At 44.5% G+C, this 19299-nt stretch overlaps 1 long non-coding RNA gene across 1 annotated transcript; it reads left to right on the top strand.

Annotated features, from left to right (window-relative positions):
* Positions 1 to 479: 479 nt before the first annotated feature.
* On the top strand, positions 480 to 19238 carry LOC149337743 (uncharacterized). The gene is made up of 2 exons (XR_016284427.1): positions 480 to 684; positions 18518 to 19238. It is a non-coding gene; the product is annotated as an uncharacterized LOC149337743 (long non-coding RNA).
* Positions 19239 to 19299: the final 61 nt, after the last annotated feature.

Below are 19299 nucleotides of genomic sequence, written 5' to 3'. Positions count from 1 at the left end.
CGGCAGAATGTACGATCGAGCGCACTCAAAATTCTTGAATGCAATTCGAAATCAAACATCGAATTTAAGCCAACTGCTTGGCGTAAAATATCTGGAATGCTCGAATGGGCCTTTCTTTTTTTTAGTGGTCACGCAAACGTTCCAATTTGTTCTCCTTCGCTTTCGGTACTTAGTGCATGCGCCTATTTCACGATTGCATAACTGTCCCAATCGTACAGTATCGATGCCAGTCAAGCGTTTCATACAAATGCGTGTTTCACAACTACGAATGCACAAGTTGGTGCTTTACGGACTGTCGTGCCACCTTCGGGGAATTAAAAAAACTAATATTTGCAAAAATGTAAAAATTATTTTGGTTTTGTAACTGTAATATTTTGCGATTGGTGACGCAAGCGTTTGTTGTTTTGAAAAAAAGATTTGGACGATGTCGACAATTGTGGTTTGTCAACAGCTGTTACACAAACACTCCGAAGCTCTGCATCCGGAATGGCGGCTGCCTGCCGTCGCGTCGTGCGCGGAACTCGGCTGTGCGGCGTTTCGGCATGCAGTGTCTCGCTTCTTTGGCCTCGCCGGAGCACCACAAGCCCAAGATTTTTGTGAGACGCCGTTGACGCCGAGTGCGACGCCGCCATGTCCGGACTAATCGGCTTCCACACGCGTGAAGCCATCCGCGTCAAGGCAAAGGTGGGTATCCAGTGCCATTTACCTTGCGGGAAAGCTGCCCGCCGGTCGAGCCTGGCCCAGCTGTTTCGGTGCGCGCACGGAAAGTGGTGCTGGAATGAATTTTTCTGAGCCGACGCAGTGTGGTGCCTCGGCTAACACGTTAGCACCACTCTCCGGCGCTTGTATACGTCTCCATCTCGGGAACCAAAGCGAAAGTTTGCGTTGCGAGAACCAATGTGCCACGTATGTGACGAGAGCGCGGCCGCCGTCCACGGGCACGAAGCTGTGCCGAGGGCTCGGCAAGTGTGTGCTGCATCGATTACTGTCACGTTTGCCTCTTGTGACCTCGCTTTGAGCGTCAAGCGCGGTCGAGCGCTGCCATTTCCGCGTCTGCGCGCGCGCGAAGGCAGCGAGCCGAATGAATGAACGGCCCAGCTATCTTCGGCCGCGCAGATTCGGGCGCTCGCGAGAGAGCGTTTCGGAGAGACGGGAGCCCATGGCCTTTGACTTTAATTATGGCGTGCAACGAAAATAGCGAGCAAGGTGCAACACGCATTTCTGGTGCGAACTGGCTGGATTGTATGCGGCGATCGTGATTGAATGGGCTCGGCCCGTGTAGTTCAAGCATGCCATTTATGTGTGTATACACATACGGCCAGGCGTTCAAGGCGCTGACCTGGTCCGCTGCTGTCCGCGGTGGAGAACTTAAAACATGCTCTTCGACATGAGCATCGTTTAGTGCCGTGTATGCCTTCGAAATTAAATATACGGCACTGACGGCACGCAGAGAATTTTGGCTGTTCGGAGCTAGAACAACCACTGTGTCATAAACTATATCATATTAACTGATATCGCGTGGCTGGCAGTCTGCAGATCGTGATTCCAGGCGTCATGATGACTGTTACATAACCAGCCTGCTTTCGGCTTATTAGTTGGCATGACTGCTGTGAAATAGGAATGCCTCACCTTAAAACGAACGTTGTAACGTCACTGAGTCTCCATGTCAACTGATGTTCATGGCCAGCCAGCAGTTTAGTTTGTGTCTATTATTTCATGTGGAAATGCCACACCTGTTTTGGTGATTTTCACAAAACTGACCCACACTGTAGTAGCAATGGAAGAAGAATCAGTGGAACTGGAACTGCATCGTTTGCTGCCTAGCGTGGGTGTTGGGCTAAGCACTTTTTAATTTTATTGTGAGAGTCTCATGGGAAATACATATTTAAAAGCATATTCCTGTATAGATGTTTGCAGAGTAATAAAATGGAAGAACTGCTAAGAACTGCTACCAAGAGTAGATAACACTTGCTGGGAATTTTTTAAGCCATAACCTGCCACTAGCGCCTCCTTCACTAAAACTGCTGACCTACTGAACGTTCATTCGTCCCAAACTGGATTATGCATATTCACAACAGCGCTACGGAACTAGGACAGAAGGAACACGAAAAACACAGGACGGGCGCTGTCCTGTGTTTTCCATGTGATGTTTGGGATCCTCATCAGTCAAATCTTTCTTGCTCTCTCATATGCATCCAGAATCACGCAAAAGGTTCATTCAATCCGACTGCTCCTTTCATTCAAGCGTTGCTGATCTGAAGTCAAGCTCTAATCTTCCGTGCCTCGACTGAAAATAGCCAGACTGTCTTTTTTTTTAATAAATTTTGCTTCTCACCACTTGGAAACTGTGTCTTCTTGCCTGGTCACTGTATTTCTCATTGTCTTAATCACAGCAAAGCAGTCTATCCACCATCTGCATATATCACTATGCATCTAAATGCTTTCTTCGTGAGATTTCTAATGATAGTGTCACAAAAACACCGATAGCATCAGGATCCAGGAAATTTGAATGCGAGTGCAGTGGGATGCTTGCCAGCATTTTCCTCTGGGTAAACTACCACTGCTTTCATGGCGGACAAGACCGTTACCCAGAGGAGGAGGCCGTATGGACGAGAACCATTGCTGCATATGCCGATTGTTTCGGCTCTTCGTAGTGGCAGACGATGAATATTTCTGATAACTTTGATCTAAACACGCAAGTACTCCACTCAAACATTATATGAACAAAAAAGGAACCACGAAATGCCATCTCATGCGTCAAATTACAGCATGAATATGCCAGTGGTGTAGCCGAAAAGAACCTTTTACAAGGTGCATTTAGCGATGCAATACCCAAGCCAGTTAAAGATTTGGCCGGGTGTACAGCGACTTCATACAAAAATTTACATTGGGGATATAAAATGGGGCTCATGGCTAGTTTCAAAAAATAAAGTCCTTGCCTCCCTACTTGTGTAGACGACTGGACTGCTACCTTGCGAATGAGTTATGCCAGCTGCCAGCATGTGATAGTGTACAGCTGTACGGGATGCACTGGAAAACAGTTTGCTGGGAACACCTGCTGAGACCTCGCTGACTGAATAGGTTTCTTTTCTCTCTTTTTTTGCCCAGTTATAGGCTCTGTGGCGTCTCAGTTAGCTTGCTCCTTTCAGCTCGTGGGCATGAGGTTGTGGACTCTAAACCGTGGTGGCCACAACGCGATGTATGCAAAGCAGAGAAATTCTCATGTGGAATTTTTTCATTGCAGGCTAGAAAAGCTAGGCATTTGGAATTAACTCGTAGCCTCCACCAATGTACCTGCATATTGTAGGTGTAGTTTCTGCCTTTTAAAATTAATTTTGAACTGGCATGCATCATGATTGTACAATTCTTCTCAGGCTACAAGTCTGCTTTTAAGTAGATGCTATCAGGTGCTATTTTTTGTTTTGACTGAAATCAATTATTTTTCCACCTAAGTAGTATGTTCAGGCCTCAAGAAAGGGAATTTGTTAGTTTTCAAACGTGAAAGACCAGCGGGTAAGTTTTTACAACGATGTGGAGAATTGTGTACAAAGTGTCAGATCTGTTAGAAATAATAACATCAAAATGTTCTCGTGTGTCAGGTAAACACCCCAGGGATCGTGGAATCGCTTTGTGTTTTGAAGATTCACATTAGGCTCGAAACTGAGCAAAAATCATCGATGTTTTCATTCTTAGGCAAAATCTGTCTGCACAAAAACGGCGGACAAAGTGCTACCTAGCTCACTCTTATGTGAAATATTACTTACTGCATTCGCTACATGGCACAGAAAAGCAACCTATTTGCAACAAGAAGGCTGCCCCATTTGACTGAAACAATGAAATCACTGCTAGGTGCTCCAGTTTCTCAGAACAAGCTGTAAATTTGCCACTTACAAAATTGTGTACAAAGCGCCTGAAAGGGTTAACGGCTTTCAGTGGTGCTTTGTTATGGAGTTGCATTCTTCTTACTGGCCTAATTGGCTGCCTCATCAAGCATACTGCATGCTTACAGCAGCAACCACTTCTGAGGAATATATTTGGCGACTGCCAGATATATATTTTTCTCAGTTGCTGGTCTGGTTGCATGGTTCATTATAGGTAGGCATGCTCCCATGACCTCACCAATGGATCACACTTGTATTGCCATTGTGGTTGTCATGGTGCGAGTTCCGGAATGAGTGCAGTGACTAGCACAGCTAGGTACTTTCTGGGATGGCCGGTGACTTCCCATCAATCAACCATTTGTAATCATCCTTTCGCCGTTCGCAGAGTAAACAGTGCCTGTTAGGGACCTTAGCTCTCACAGTAAGTGCCTTGCTGCATTCAGTTGCTCCCTTTCACACTTTTCCTGGATACCTCTGAGCCGGCTCACCTTGATAATCGTGGCAGCATCCTTGCATTGCATTTCTCTGTGCTGACATGCACCCACTGTGAAAACTGTCATGAAAAGTTTCTCAGCCGAAGAAATTTAATTTCTTTGTGTCCAAGGTGTCTTGCTTAATATGTACGGAAGGGTGTACTCTGAATTCACGCAATCCCAGTCAGGCTGCATGTATAAATATGTGTGTGTGTGTGTTTATTTATTTAAATGCATACAAATTTAAGTTTACAGGGGTGTAAAGAAAGAGTTGTAATGGCAAAAGCGCAGTGATCCATGTAAATAAAGCCAAACAGACCCAGCATCAATGCAGCTGCAAAATCTTCAGAAGGGATACACAAAGCATGAAAATTTGTGCTGATACAGTGTTAGCTGTGACATGAAAAACTTTTTTATAGTTTGAAGTTTATTTTTACCACAAAGCAAAAAATTGATACATGAGATGTGGTAGGGAAGGTGGGAAAAAAGCTACACATTAGTAGCTTGACTAGCCCCACCTCCCAATAACTGACAGCGGACGCTTTGACAAAGGTGAGCAGCACAGATTCACGCAACAAATATCACGACTGCGAAGCTAGTTTGCAAACAATAGACATCAAATTCAAACAACTCTATTACATAAGGAATTGGAATGAACAGTGAAGTATCAGCAAGCATTATACAAAAAGTGAATACAAGTCAAGTTTAGAATGTGCGCGCAATTTCTCTGTTGTGAGGTGGTATTTATTTAAAATCTGTGGAATGCTAGACTGAACCATCTGAAATCCATAATTCGTGCGAGATCTTGGAGCATGCCACAGTTCTGTGTGCCTCATTAAGCGTAAGGATGTGTTTCTTTTCAAATATCCCAATGTTGTGAGAGTATGTGTGCCTTTACGTATTTCAGATTTAAGTGTTGACAGTAGCTTAAAGTCATACAGGTTTTGTAATTTCATGATTTTGAGTTTAGTGAATAATGGAGATGTGTGGGCATCATAAGATGTGTGGGCATCATCAGTGTGTAAAAAGAAGAAACAAACAGTAGTGGCATATGATGGAGTTATTTTTCCTGTAGTGCTCACAGGTGTTAAGTGGAAAGATGGTGAGAAAATAAAAATTCTTTTTGCTAATATTGCCTTCCATAAAAGTTTGACTTTGGATGTACCTTATTTTCTGGTGTATGAGACGCACCTCCCATATATGCTGGCTGTCATTGAAAAAGTTGGTATATAAGACTCACCCGTGTATAAACTATTGTTTTTTGTGCATTCAGCTTTATGCCATGTGGTCTGTGGTCACGATGTAAGGAATCAATGTTGATAGTCTGCAGAGTACTGATGAAGCTAACTTCTTGAGTTAGTAATTAATTAATTTATTTATTTCATTACCCTCAGGGCCAGAGGGCATTACAGAGGGGAGTGGGATACACACAAAAGTGAAACAAAAATGCAGCTGTAAATACACATAAAAATTAGATAAAAATGGAGCTCATGGAAAAAATGAACGAACAAGTTACGTCAACATTTAAGAAATTAACAGTGTATATTACAGAATAAAAACAACAACAAAAAACATCAGCATACAAGAAAAACAAACCGACAAGAGCTATCACGTTCAAAAAGCAGTAACATGCGCGCATATAGAAGAAGTCGAACAACCGTTTTAATAAAGATTGACTGCATCTTGAAATTAACTAAAAAAAAAGATGGCAGTGTTAAGGATTCCAGAGTTTATGACAGCAGCAGGCTGGTTAAAGCAGATTTAAACGTAGAATTATCAGAAATTTCGATGATAGATCCGGGAAGGCGATTCCAGTTTACTGACGTACTTGGAATGAATGTATAGCGCCCGGCGACGCTATAAAGCGCCGGCGCTAAGATCGGCGTTACAGCGCGCGCTAGAAAGAGAATAAAGTCGGACAGCGCGTGCTCGTGGCGCACGCCCGGCACGGGCAGTCCGGAACTAGAAGCCTGCCACGCTGGTCGTCTCTGTCTGGCGCTCCGCTGCGACCCCGCAAAATCCTCAACAAATGAATTGTGGTAATGGCTGGTTTGGCATGAAGTAATACCAACCTTATGACTCTTGAGCTGTAGCCGACCAGTGCTTCATTCGACAGAAGAGTGCAGTGGGTTGGGGAGCAAACATGACTTCAGGTAGCCTTTCTCTCGACATGTCCACATCAGAACTATTCTCTGTGCGACTTCCACTGACTCCACCCTTCTCGATCAAAAAGTTAACAGACTTGCTGAACAGCAAAAGACACCCTTACCACAATGGGTGGAATGGTTGGCCCCTGGGAACTGTGGGTGATTCACGCCGTCGTTTGTTGGAATAAGGCAGTGTGGCCACCCCTGAGGTTTCTTAGGCTGCAGTTCTTGCTCATTGAGCCTAAGCAGGACTGTGCCAAATTTTATGCAGGAACTCCAAAAACATTGGTTGTGTCTTGTGCTGCACGTGACCCCTACTTAGAATAATGAGTGCACACACCAGCTTCTACTGTGCAGAGGTGTGCGTAATCTTCCATGTCCATCAGCCGTAATTTCAAACACAGGAGTCTGTAATATTCACAGACTCATTAAAGGGAAACTGCATAGGTTTTAGAAATCAACGAGCTTAAGAGGGTTGAATGTGTGAAACTTGCAGGTAAAGCATGCAAAGTCTTTTTGGGCTAGCGCTTGAAATAGTGAAGTAATCGCCGATTAAAATCCGGACGCCCTTCAAGCTTCTCTGCAGCGCACAACGCCAAGTGGGGTACGCATGATGACATCATCGAAGGTATCAGTATATTTCAAAAGCACAAATGCCTGCTTTGAAGTAAAAAAAAACCACCGCCACCGAAGGCAAACCCTGCCAAGAGTTGCTTGGCAGCGTCTAACGAGTCAGGACAGGGTGTGGCTGATGACAGCAGTAATTTGAAATAATACCTTCTGTGATGGCACGCTGAATTTCCCTGCACTCCTCCGTTGTGTTGAGGAGAAGCGCAAAATTTAATCGTCGATTACAATTTCAAATGCTAGTGCAAAAATACTTGGCATGCTTTACCTACAGCCTATATAGATTTGGATCTATGAATATCATGAAATTCTCAAAAAAGTGCCGCAGTTGCCCTTTAAGCACAGTATCAGCACCTAATTCAAAGAAACTCCAGGGAGGTCTGTTCTAAACACATCAATAAATTACATCACTGGCGTCTATTGTCAAGGCCTTAGGTTAACAGTGTGCGGGCGTCATGGTCACCACAGTGTACCTCATAACGAGATAACTGATTGGAAGGCTGTACAGTCGAGCCTGGGTATATTGAATCCAGGAATATAGAACTTTTAGCCATATAGCACACAGATTATTCTCTTGAATATGCGGTGTGAAATAATTCAAAAGCCCCGCAATATATCGAACTTCAATTCTACCATTTGCAAGGGGTGGTTCTCCTAAAAACACTCTTCGATCACATTTCGCACGTGAAGAGTCGTCTGCACGGCCTTGGCCACCTGCTGGGAGTGCTAGCTCTGCGAAATCATCTGGTAAGGTAAATTGATGTGCTCGGCCTTCGATGTCTTGTCCTCATTTTCCATGCCGCATTACTGTCGTGCGGTGAAGCCAACTTAACTTACCAAGGTCTAACTGCGGGCCCCGACTGGTGTGCTTTGCTGTTGAATGCATTGAAAAAACTAACTATCTTAATACTAATGAACGCTTATTCTATTTAATGTCTAGGTTGTAACAGGGTTTTACGTCTCGTGATAACCAGCGGCTAGTTCCAAAGAGCCATCCACTGCGGCTTAAACACGAAGCAGGTCACGCTTTGTGGTGCCTAGCGAGCAGTGCACTGTCAGCGTGCCAGCGGGTGACATGTTGCTGCAAGACATGCATCACTGCAGTCAATGCAGCATGTTCTTGCTTTTAGGTTGCAGAGAAGCCTATCTGTTGTCATATTTATATCAAATTATGGATAAGTCAGGTTGTTGTGCGATGCTCATCAAAGTTGATATATCCGGGTTTGCCTGAATCAACCACTCTTTGGGATGTGGTCGGCAGCAAACATGTGGTATTCTAAGGTCTGAAGAATAAATTTGGGCTAGTTGGTGCTTTTGATCCACAGCCTGCGACGTATTACTAGCGTTAAATACACACAAAGGACAGATGCTAGTCTGTCCTTTCTGTTTCTGCTTTCTGTCCTCTGTGTGCATTTTAACGCTAGTAATATGTCGCAGTCTGTGGATCTAAGAGCTAAAACCACATATATACAGAAAACTTTGGACACATTGTGACCAGGACAAGCACATAGAAAATAATGTGCACACCATTGAACCAAACGTTATCATACGTGCAGACAAAAAGACAGGCACACACTAAAAGTAGGTCATACATAAGCAGTGTGTGTGCATCTTAACAGTATGTGAGTACTCAGCTGTCCCAAGTGTGCACCCTCTCGTTCTGTGCTGCACTTCCTTCTGATATGCCATGCTTTAGAGAAAGCGACATTGCCATGTCAGTTGTTTAACATTCAGGGTACCGTGACATTAGTATGCCTTCAGTGCAGAGGGCATGGCTCAGTCCAGAGCCTCACCCCCTTGCAAAAATCATGTGTGCAGTGAGGCTGCTGGACTAGCTATTTTTATGATTTTCTTATTCCCCTCTACTCTTTTGTTGTCTTAGTTAGCTGGCTGTATACCATAATATATTTTTTTTTTTAACCCTTTCAGGCACCATTTTCTGTTTTGTTCAGTAGCAATTATTTTTCTGCCCAAACAGTATAACTAGGTGAGAAAAACCAACGAAAAAGGACGCAGGACCAGGAGGAGGCACACACAGACTGTTGTCAGACTTACAACTAATTTACAACTAATTAATTCTGCACAGAGTGCCATATTAGTTAGAAATAGTGTCATCAAAATGTCCGGATTTGCCAGGTAGCGCCTGAGGGGTCGTGGTATCACTTTATGTTTTGACGATGTTCATCACGCTCGACATGGAGCGAAAATAGTCGATGTTATTACTGGCTACAACATCTGTCTCCATAAGAATGACAGGCAATGTGCTACAAGGACCACTATTTAGTGAAATGTTATTTACGCGTTTGCTGCATGGCACAAAAAAGCGTCTTTATTTGTGACAAGAGGGATGCTCAATTCAACTTGAAACAATGAAATCACTCCTAGGTGCAGCACACTCTTAGAAAAAGGTGCGAGTTTGCTGTGTACGCACTTGTGTCTGAAAAGGGTTAAGAATCACCTTCATATCAATTCACTTCAGTTCATTTATTTCACCATATATATACATGGTTGGAGCTCTTGGACAGAAAGCTGCTCGGGGCAGCTTGACGAGGCCCAAGAGACCGTAACAAGTGCCGATACATGATTGCAATATGACAAAAGAAAAAAACAATACTATATCCAATATTATATACAAGGAAAACACGGCTAGTGTTACAACACAAAAACTGACTCTGTATATCATATACCGAAACATATTACATGTTAAAAAAGACCGTCATAGGCGGCGTAATTATGCAATTGACGTCAGTATTTGATAACAAAAAAACACACAATGTGATCAAATGATGGACAGACATTTAGGATTTTATTGTGCGTTTAGAAATTGTTCCCGCAATTCCCGCAAATTGTTGGCCCACTTCTTGTGGGCCTAGTGTCAATTTATACTTGTTTATCAGTGAGGGGAGGTTATGTTTCAATGGCTGGTTCTTATAATTTGTTCGGAAACGAGGAACGTGCCAGTTTTCTGTGTTTTGTGTAGATACGACTTGTTCGTGGCGTTGTAGTGAAGCGGCGGTAATTAAAAAGTCACGAAATGAATTAGACAAAAAGAGGTACATGTACGCAAAATCTGGAAATCGTATAATGAAAACACAAGAATGACCTTATAGGTTGCGAAAAGCAGGCCAGTATGTGCTAAGTGTTCATGATTTCCGATGTATTGTATAATTCTTTTTTGGATTGTAAAGAGTTTTTGTTTATTTCTATTGGTTGTGGTGCTCCAGACAAGGTTACAGTAGTTGATATGTGAAGCAAATAAGGCATGGTATATTTGGAGCTTAACGAGTGTTGGAAGGAAAGTGTGGCCAAATGCATTAAAATTTGGTTTAAATACATTAGACGTGGTATTCCTTGGCCAAGCTGGCCTTGCACCACTAAAATCATGGCGTCATCACCATCATTAGATTTGTATGCTTGAAATCCCCCCAAAAGCTTTGATTGGAGCCAGTGTGATGCATCATGTGCTTGGCTTGCGCCAAGCTTCATTTTGAATCCCCAGCCACCAGAAAAGGTGCTTGGCCCACTCTCTGTGTACACCACACTCGCTCCTAGCCAACTGTTGCTGCTGTGGCCGGTGAGAGGAACGACAAGGAAATGCGGCCAGTTAGTGATCAAAATGCCACCAAACTACTACATGAAACGTAAAGAGCGCAGTTGATCAGTCAAACTTTCAGTCATGTAGCCTTCAATATTCTGTCACCTCACCACTTCAGGTCATGTTTTCACACAAATAGCACCAATGAATATAAGTAGAAAGATTTTGTACACACACGACATTGACAGGTTAAACTGCATTGGTGTACTGCTGTTTGAGGGTGCCGAAACTGTTTTGCACGTAATTCCTGTTTACCAGTTTCAGAAGAACACAGAACAAGATAACTCCTCATTATCTATAATAGCTGCATTCTCAGCTCATACTGTTCTGCGGTAGTGATTACAGACAAGCTCGCAAAAAAACAACTGAGATCTTTCAAAACAAACTCTCTGTTGGGTGAACTTGTGCCCTCAAAAGGAACTGAACCCAGTGGCAGTGATAACAGCATTAGGCAGTCATTGAAGATCAGAATCCGCTCTTGGCCATGCTTAATTTAAAGGCGATGATGAACCCTTAAGGCTAGCTGCCTGCAAGATATATGGCAATCTCGGACATCAGAGAAACACTTGCACCTGGCTGATGAAAAGGGTTTAGGTTAAGTTAAGAATAATGCAGCAAGCTATGGAAAGAAAAATGGTAAGTGTAACGTTAAGCAATCGGAAGTTGACAGAGCGTGTCGGGAACAAGCCCTGGTCAATAGCATCCTAGTAGAAATCAAGAGGAATAAATGGGCTTGGGCAGGGCATGTAATGAGAAGGCAAGATAACCGATGGTCCTTAAAACAGAGTGGATTCCAACAGAAGGCAAGCGTAGCAGGGGGCGGCAGAAAATTAGGTGGGCGGATGAAATTAAGAAGTTTGCGGGGATACGGTGGCCGCAACTAGCTTAGGACAAGGTTAATTGGAGAGACATTGGAGAGGCCTTTGCCCTGCAGTGGGTGTAGTCAGGCTGATGATGATGACGGTCATCTTGGACAAATATGGTCAGCTCCTATGGGACAAGCAAAATGATAAAACCACATGCTGGCGGCTTTGAACATGAAGTATAGAAGAACAAACATTACCAAGCTTCGCGCAGTATCATTGCCTTGACTGAGTACAGCGTCCTACAAATGGTGGTGATTTTGAAATCCTCCAAGACGCACATTGTTTCTCTGCACATCATTGTAACAGAATAGCACACCGAGGGGGCGGTATCTTCCTGGCTGCTGTTGTAAACATTCCATTGCCATGCGTTCAGGTCAACATTAACCTGGAAATCACATGGGTATCTCTATCACTCTTCAGAAAATAGCTTTCAGCATTTGCTATCATTCGCTCACATCTGCCAGCTATTTTTGTCCTGGAACTTCTTGGCATGATTAATTAAATTACATCGTGTTTACCTTCATCTCTCATGTTCTTGGTGATTTTAAGTTTCCGAATATTATGTGGAACACAGAGCCTGCTTTATTGTCACCATTTTCCTCTCAAGCACCAGAATATTTGTGTTCTATGTTTGCATTTCCTTGGGTAACCACTTACGCCACTGAAGTCATGCCTGCCTTGGCCTGCACCCTAAATTTAATTGTAGCAACTAGACGTTACTCTGTGTTTCCCACTCGCGAGGCATAAATGAACATTTGTTACCCTCTTTTTCACCGTGCTCACATACCATAATGTGCAAAATAATTCGTGACAATGTGAGAGCTAACTTCGCAGCAACAACAGTGAATTTCGTACTTGCTTTGATGAGCAATCTGTGAAATCTAATAGAGGATATTTTTTGCCTGAAGTAAATAATCACATTGATAAACACTTCTTTGCTCGTGTCATCATGTTCAATCGACAAATTCCATTGCGTTAATCACCTTAACTGGAAAACAAAAAAACAAAATTAAGTCGATATTGTTCAGCTAATATCATCCTTGAACATATTAGTCAGCTTATAAATTTGCATCATGTGCTTAAATCTCAGCACTGAAAAGCTGAAGATAATTTCATGTTCCATATCTTAATGTTCATTCTGGAAACTAACAATCAAATGTTTTGGTGCATGGTGAACCTCAGTTGTTTTGCAGAGCACTGAATTCAAATCTCTTCCTTGTAACCTGTTTGCTATTGTTGTAAAGGGTGTTTCTGCAAGAAATTCCTCTGTTACGAATACTGACTTTCCAGAAACCCAGCGCCAGATCCACCCATTCATGCTTTCGATGATTAAATGATATGGCTGGCATTAAAAAATTGATCAACAACCTGCATCATTCGACATAGTGGCTAGCATTTGTCCTGTCTGGATTCATACTATGTGTGTTTTCCTATAGCAACCAACTAGCCCAATTAGGAGCCTTGGCAACCTACATCAGTCTCCACCTTGTAATGATTCTTTCCATTTCAAATTTGTTATGAGTGCTAAAAAAGAGTTTTCAACTATAGCGTCTTTGACACCGATAGATCTTGCTGCATGGAGAATTGCGGGGTGATTCCAATCTACAAGATGGGCAATAAAAATTCACCAATTACCTGCCATCATCATTACTGGCACATACTGGAAACTACTCGAACACCTCTTATTCCTGAACCTTGCAGGCTTTATGGAGTCTGACTCATAGGTATTTCATGTGAGCACAACATGGTTTTCAGAATCATTGCTGTATGAGTGACGACTCATATCATTTACTGCTGTTACATCCAGTGGTCCCTTGTCTTTGTGGAATGTTCCCGGTACTTAGGCCGTCAAAGCGTCCATTGGTTCTCAGTTTTTTTGGTTGCTTGCCTGCTTTTTTTTTTTGGCTGTGGCTATAGGTTCGTCAGACGGACCCAATCAATACATTTCTCTCCCGACTGCGTCGCACGCCGACCAGTGTTTTTCAAGGGTGTGGCTAGGGGCAGTCTTGGTCAAAAAAATTGGCAGAGGCTTAGTTCGGCTATGCCAGGATATACGTTACGAAAGCTTGTTATCAGGCATGCGACAGAGCTGGCGAAGCGAGCGGAGGTGAGCGAAACAACGAGGCAAGCGGTGTGACGGCATACCAAACGGCGGCGGCGGCTCCGTGGTGAGGCGCGCGGTTTGACGTCATGCCAGATGGCGCGGCGAGCGCGTGGCGTCCGTCAGCTGCGGTGGTTGCCAGGCAACGGCTCAAGGTCGGTCTGTGTCTCCTCGGAGCACCGCCACAGCGGAATCGCAAGTTCGTGGCCAATGTAGCTTTCGCTACAAAAGCTTGAGTCCGCTGTGAATGGGCCTGGAGCGGCTGTGCTCCGTTATCGCGGCGGCGCCACCGCCGCATTGCGCCGCCGCTCGCTTGCGCCGAAGGTGAAGTGGGCGAGGGAAGCTTGTCCCTCACTCTCGGGCCTCCCTCGATATAACAGTGCCTGTGAAAACAGTCTTACGGCCGCGCTTTGTGCGAGTAAATGGGGTGGCCAGGGCGATAATGATCCGCTTCCGCGGGGTGCCACTGCACGTGCGTATAACGCCCAGATGGCGCCACGTTCCCGTCAGCTGCGTGCGCGCCTGCCAAGTAGGGACCAATCAGCCCCCCCGCAGAAGCGGATCACGGTAGCGGAATCAGGGCGCATTTTCATCACGTTTTCATTTTTGCATGCTGCCCTCATTCGCAATGGCTCGTGTAATCTGATACACTTGTTTTGTAAATAACGCGATGAAAAAGTAATTAACCAGGAACGCGTTCATTATCTCGTGGACGCGTGGTCATCTCGTACTAATCACTAATAATTTGTCATGGACAAAACACATCGACACTGTCACAGCTAACGCTCTCCGGAAACTGTTTTTTCTCAGATCTTTAAAATCAGGAACACCCACAGTACGATCTCTTGCATATAACACCATAATCCGCCCAGCCCTTGAATATGCAGTCATAGCTGGGACCCCTTCACTGCATCGAACATCAACAAACTGGAACGCATTCAACGGAAAGCAGCAAGGTTCATATTCAATAAATAAATGAGAGACATCGCATATGTAGGTTAAAATTCTTTTTTCAGTTACTTTGTCTTTGTCTTTGTCTTTATTTCATTTCATTTTCTCACAACAGAGAAAAAAGGAGCAGGAGCTAAAGGCTCACAGCCTGACAGAGGCTCCTGCCCCAGGTAGCACAATTTGGCATTTCAGTGCACACTTAATAAAAAGAAAAGATAGACAGGGAAACAGCTCTCATTTACATAAACACATTTGAACATATAAATACTTCAACATATAAAAGTGAACATATAAATATGGAAATTAGACAACACTTAGTAGAATTTAAGGAAAAAAGAAACGCTAAATGCACATCTCGGCACTCTGCAAAACTCATGTAATTGCAAACACACACACACACACATAGATTACAGACACATAGCACACCGTACTCTGATAATATATATACAACTTGATTACACCGAAAATTAATGAATACAAACAATGTCTTATTGAAGGAAAGAAATAGGTTTTTTTAACAAATACGATTTGACATATTTTTTAAACTCCGGTTTTTGGAATTTGATTTCTTCTCCTATGAAATTCAGCAAATAAGGAACTTGGAAATGTAAGATCTGTCTGCCATAATTGGTCCTAGTGAGCGGTATTCTTTTTATTATATTAACACCTCTGGTATCTTTACTTTTTCGACAGGTTATAAAACAAGACAACGACATGACAGAACTATATTGCCCTGAAACTCAATAATTAATTCTTTTAAGTACTCTTGCTTATCACGAACTATAGGTCTGTTCGATTCAGAACTGGTTCTCTGCACTAATTCTGAAAAAGTTCCGTTGGTGCCGGCGCGGTGCAATTCCAGTTTCTTGGTGCAGGTGCAGCGCGTCAGCAGCGTCACAAATCACTGGTGCGGAGATTTTCAACCGAGCGCGTGCACGCACAGGCCTTGTCGTCTGCTATCCGGTTCTCGTCCGTCGTGGTGTGTTGTGTTGCGTTGCGGTGCGTCGCGTCTGTTTTTCGTGCCTCGTGGAGTCATGGACTACGACATCGCCGAATCCACTTTTATGGAATTTTCTCAGTCGTCAGACAGCAAAGATGAGGAAGCCGACGTGGTGCTTTCTTTAGCAGCAACACAGTTCGGACAGACCGCAACAGAATTCCCAACTACTACAAAAGCGTAGTAGCTAGGTATTTCAGCTTCGAATTCAAGAGGCTGTTCAGGCTGTCGCTAGAAACGGGGAAAACTTTCTTTAGTTGTCCATTGATGTTAACAAACATTTCGTCGGCTGCGCGCGTCGTCTGCTTACGCCGTCAAACACGTGCACCACAATCCTGCACCTCCGCCTCTGACGGTGCCGCGGTTCTTTGCACCAAAGCGGCACCACGACTGCACCAAAATCAATCGCGGACGGTGGTGCAGGGGGCGCTGTGAATCGAGCGCTTTGGTGCAGCGCACCGTGAACCGGTTCCGGCGGTGCAGAGAACCACGGCTGAATCGAATGCAGCTTATAATTGATTGGAATAACGTCACTAACGACGCAGTCACGCAGAAATCATTAAAATCTTTTGAAGAGCACCTGAAATAATGTACTGATATTGTTTTGCCTTTGTGTATGTGAAATTATGTACATGTACCCACCCTGCTCAGGTCTTGAACAAAGACCGCAGTATGTATAAATAAATAAATAAATAAATAAATAAATAAGTTGATCAGATCTCGTGGCCATGGCCTTTACGCGATTCGGACTTAAAGGGCAGCTGCATAGGTTTTAGAAATCGACGTGCTTAAAGGGATCGAATGTGCGAAACTTGCATGTAAGCATGCGAAGTTCTTTTGGGCTATAGCATTTGAAATGGTGACGAAATCACAGATCGCGACGGTCACCTCGTTTTTGTTTGCTCTCGTTCATTTCTGGAACACGCTTATCTCTGCGACGGGCGATAGCATTACTCAAATTCAGACATGCATTGCTTAGGCGGAGTCATGCACATTATAGCAATATGCATCTGCTTGTGTGCCTAGTATATTACTTTCCACTAAGCAATACAGGATAACATGCGACAAACAGTTTTTCGCGTAAAATTTTTCTACTTTTTGTTTTAGTTTGGGCAGGAGTTTATGCAGAACATGAACAATTTTAGCGTCGCCGAAAACAAAACTTGAGTGTCTGTGCTCGGTTCTCATAATTTTTTTCTGACCCATAATTCGTAAACAGGTGGAACGCGATAATGCGATTTCTTGGCCTTCGGTAAATTCTGCGCTTGATAAAGCCTACATGCTTTGGAAGACGGCCAGAAACATTCGGGTGAAAACACTCCAGAAAGGTCACAAAACAATAAATGCGCGTACGCTGTAAATGCCAATACGCCTGTATGGGAGCGAAAAGGGAGTAAGGCAGTGCGCCGATTGAAGGCCTCGTTACGCGAAAAATCCGGCGTTGGCGTTGCGAGCGAAAAAAAATTCGCTGTGGCTTAGCTTGGTTAAGCCCGGTAATTGCGAAAGCAATATCCGTAGCTACGCCATGGTTCAGCTGGTAGTGTAGCTGGTGGTGGCGCTTGTGGTTAGACTTGTGGCGATGCATTTGTTATACAGTCCAATCCAAACCAATGTAATCTAATCTAATGTAATCTAATCCAATCTAATCTAATCCAATCTAATGCAATCAAGGTCAAATGAAGGTCAGTGGTGGTCACCGCCGCGGCACGGCAAAGGCGTGAAAGTGCAAGTAGTATTGCTTTCGCAATAAAATCACGGGCATGGCTGTGGCAGTTGGTCACCAGAGAGCAACCTAGGTGGGCCACCTAGGTCACGTGACTTGCGGCGTCATCACATCCTGCCCACTGGATAGTGAGCGAACTACCCACCGTTGGAGATGGCAGTCAAATTAATGGTTGGTTGCTCGGCAAGGGCAACCTGGGCCCCACAAGGCCCACCGCTGTGAGCACCTGCCATCGCAGGGCAGTGGCGCATCGCTTAACCACTGCGCCTGGACGGGTATGAGGATTCCCAGGGATTTAAGAATCTAAAGCAGAGAGTGACCTTCTGCATATATGGGAGTTCGTACCCATATATGCATATCCTTAAGGCGGAGCTAATGTGTCCCCTGAAATTTTTGTTCCTTTCTGTTTGGAGTGTAGGCTGTGCTTCGGACCCAGCATTTCATTCCTCTGGCTGTAACGCTCGCCCATACTTTAGGATGCAGACCAAGGAAGAGTGCCTTGAAAAGCGCCACAAACGTATGCAACACTAAACCGCCCCAACGGTCTTAGCAGCAGCGATACGCACTAATCCGCCGGTTTCTGTACCGACGGAAACGCGTGTGGCAATGAACGTTGACGACTGGTTATTACCCGGCGATTGCTTCAAATAATTTTCTCTCTTGTGTAATAACAAACGAGGCAGTAAAGCGAAATGTGATCAAACTGTGTGCTCTCGGTCTTGTTGCCGGCTCATCTTGGAGCAAAATAGCAGCTACGATGCGTTTTGGGGAAATTTTTGGACTTCCAACTGTAGTTCATCTCACAAGTTGTTTGCAGTGCTGTGAGACGTAGACCTCTCCCGTCCAGTCGGGGCCGAGGAAGACAGCAATAGACCTTCAAATATTTGAGAGCTGTTGTGGCTATTTTCCGGACAGTTATTGTGGGAATAGAAAAAGTAGTTTGGGGCGGTGTTTTTAAAGTCTAGCGAGTGTTTCATTCATTGGTTAAATTAACAGAAAAGTCCGCACGAACAGAGCACTGCGGAGGATTGCTTCGAAGTGGTGCGTCGCCTTTCGTTAACATGGCGTCCGCCGAGTCGGCAGAGTTATGTCCCCATACCAGAGTTCGCAGTATCCTGTGTGCATTAGCTAAACATTGGTGCTCTTTCCTCCCCAGGGATGGAGCAACCTGTCGCGAGTGGAGAGGAGCGGAGGAACACGTTTTGCAGCGCACACCGTTCTGATTGGCTCTGATCGCCGGAGCCTTCACAGTGCTGCAAACAACTTGTGAGGCGGAATATAGAAATAACCGTTGCTGAACGTGCCTTGAAGTTCGTGTCACAGTTCACCGACAGCTGATGTTGCTTACGTCGATATGCAAACATTGGAGAAAACGAATTCACATTGACACAACGGCATTGAAAGGTACGGCGAGCGGCCGGCCCCCTCCCTGAGTGTGCTTAACTATTCCGCCGCCATTGGCGCGGCAGTCGATTTGCGTGAGTGAAAAAACTGCTGCAGCGTTTTCGGGATAGCTGGAATCCTTTCAGTTCGGATGGGCTCCTCTTCGAGACGGTGTAGCGATGTCCTGCTTGGTACACTTGCATACTGCGGGCTTCAAGGTCGTGGATCAGGGGGTCGTTGAGGCTTGGGAGCCGGCACAACCGTGGCCTACTTCCACGGTGCCGCAAAAGGTATCCATGGCCTGCGGCACGCTAGTTAACTTGCCTCAATCCCTTACGCTTATGCGCAATAAAGTTATGGCAGTCTTATATGCTGTGGTGGCCTGGTGATATCCGTGCTCGGTTCCTAATCCAAAGGTTGTGGGTTGGAATCCTGGTATTCTCATTTGTTTTTTATTTCTGTTTCCTTTCTTGTTATATGCAATAAGTGCTGCCGCCCAAAATATACCGTTCTAAATTGCGCTGGAAATCACGCTTCGTTTGCCTTTTTTTCTTT

The sequence above is a fragment of the Amblyomma mixtum genome, chromosome 7 (genome assembly GCF_055824585.1).
Source record: "Amblyomma mixtum isolate Tamu chromosome 7, ASM5582458v1, whole genome shotgun sequence".
In the NCBI taxonomy this organism is placed as follows: Eukaryota; Metazoa; Arthropoda; class Arachnida; order Ixodida; family Ixodidae; genus Amblyomma; species Amblyomma mixtum.
The sequence above is the reverse complement of the archived record's forward strand: the minus strand, read 5'-3'. Positions and strand labels throughout refer to the sequence as shown.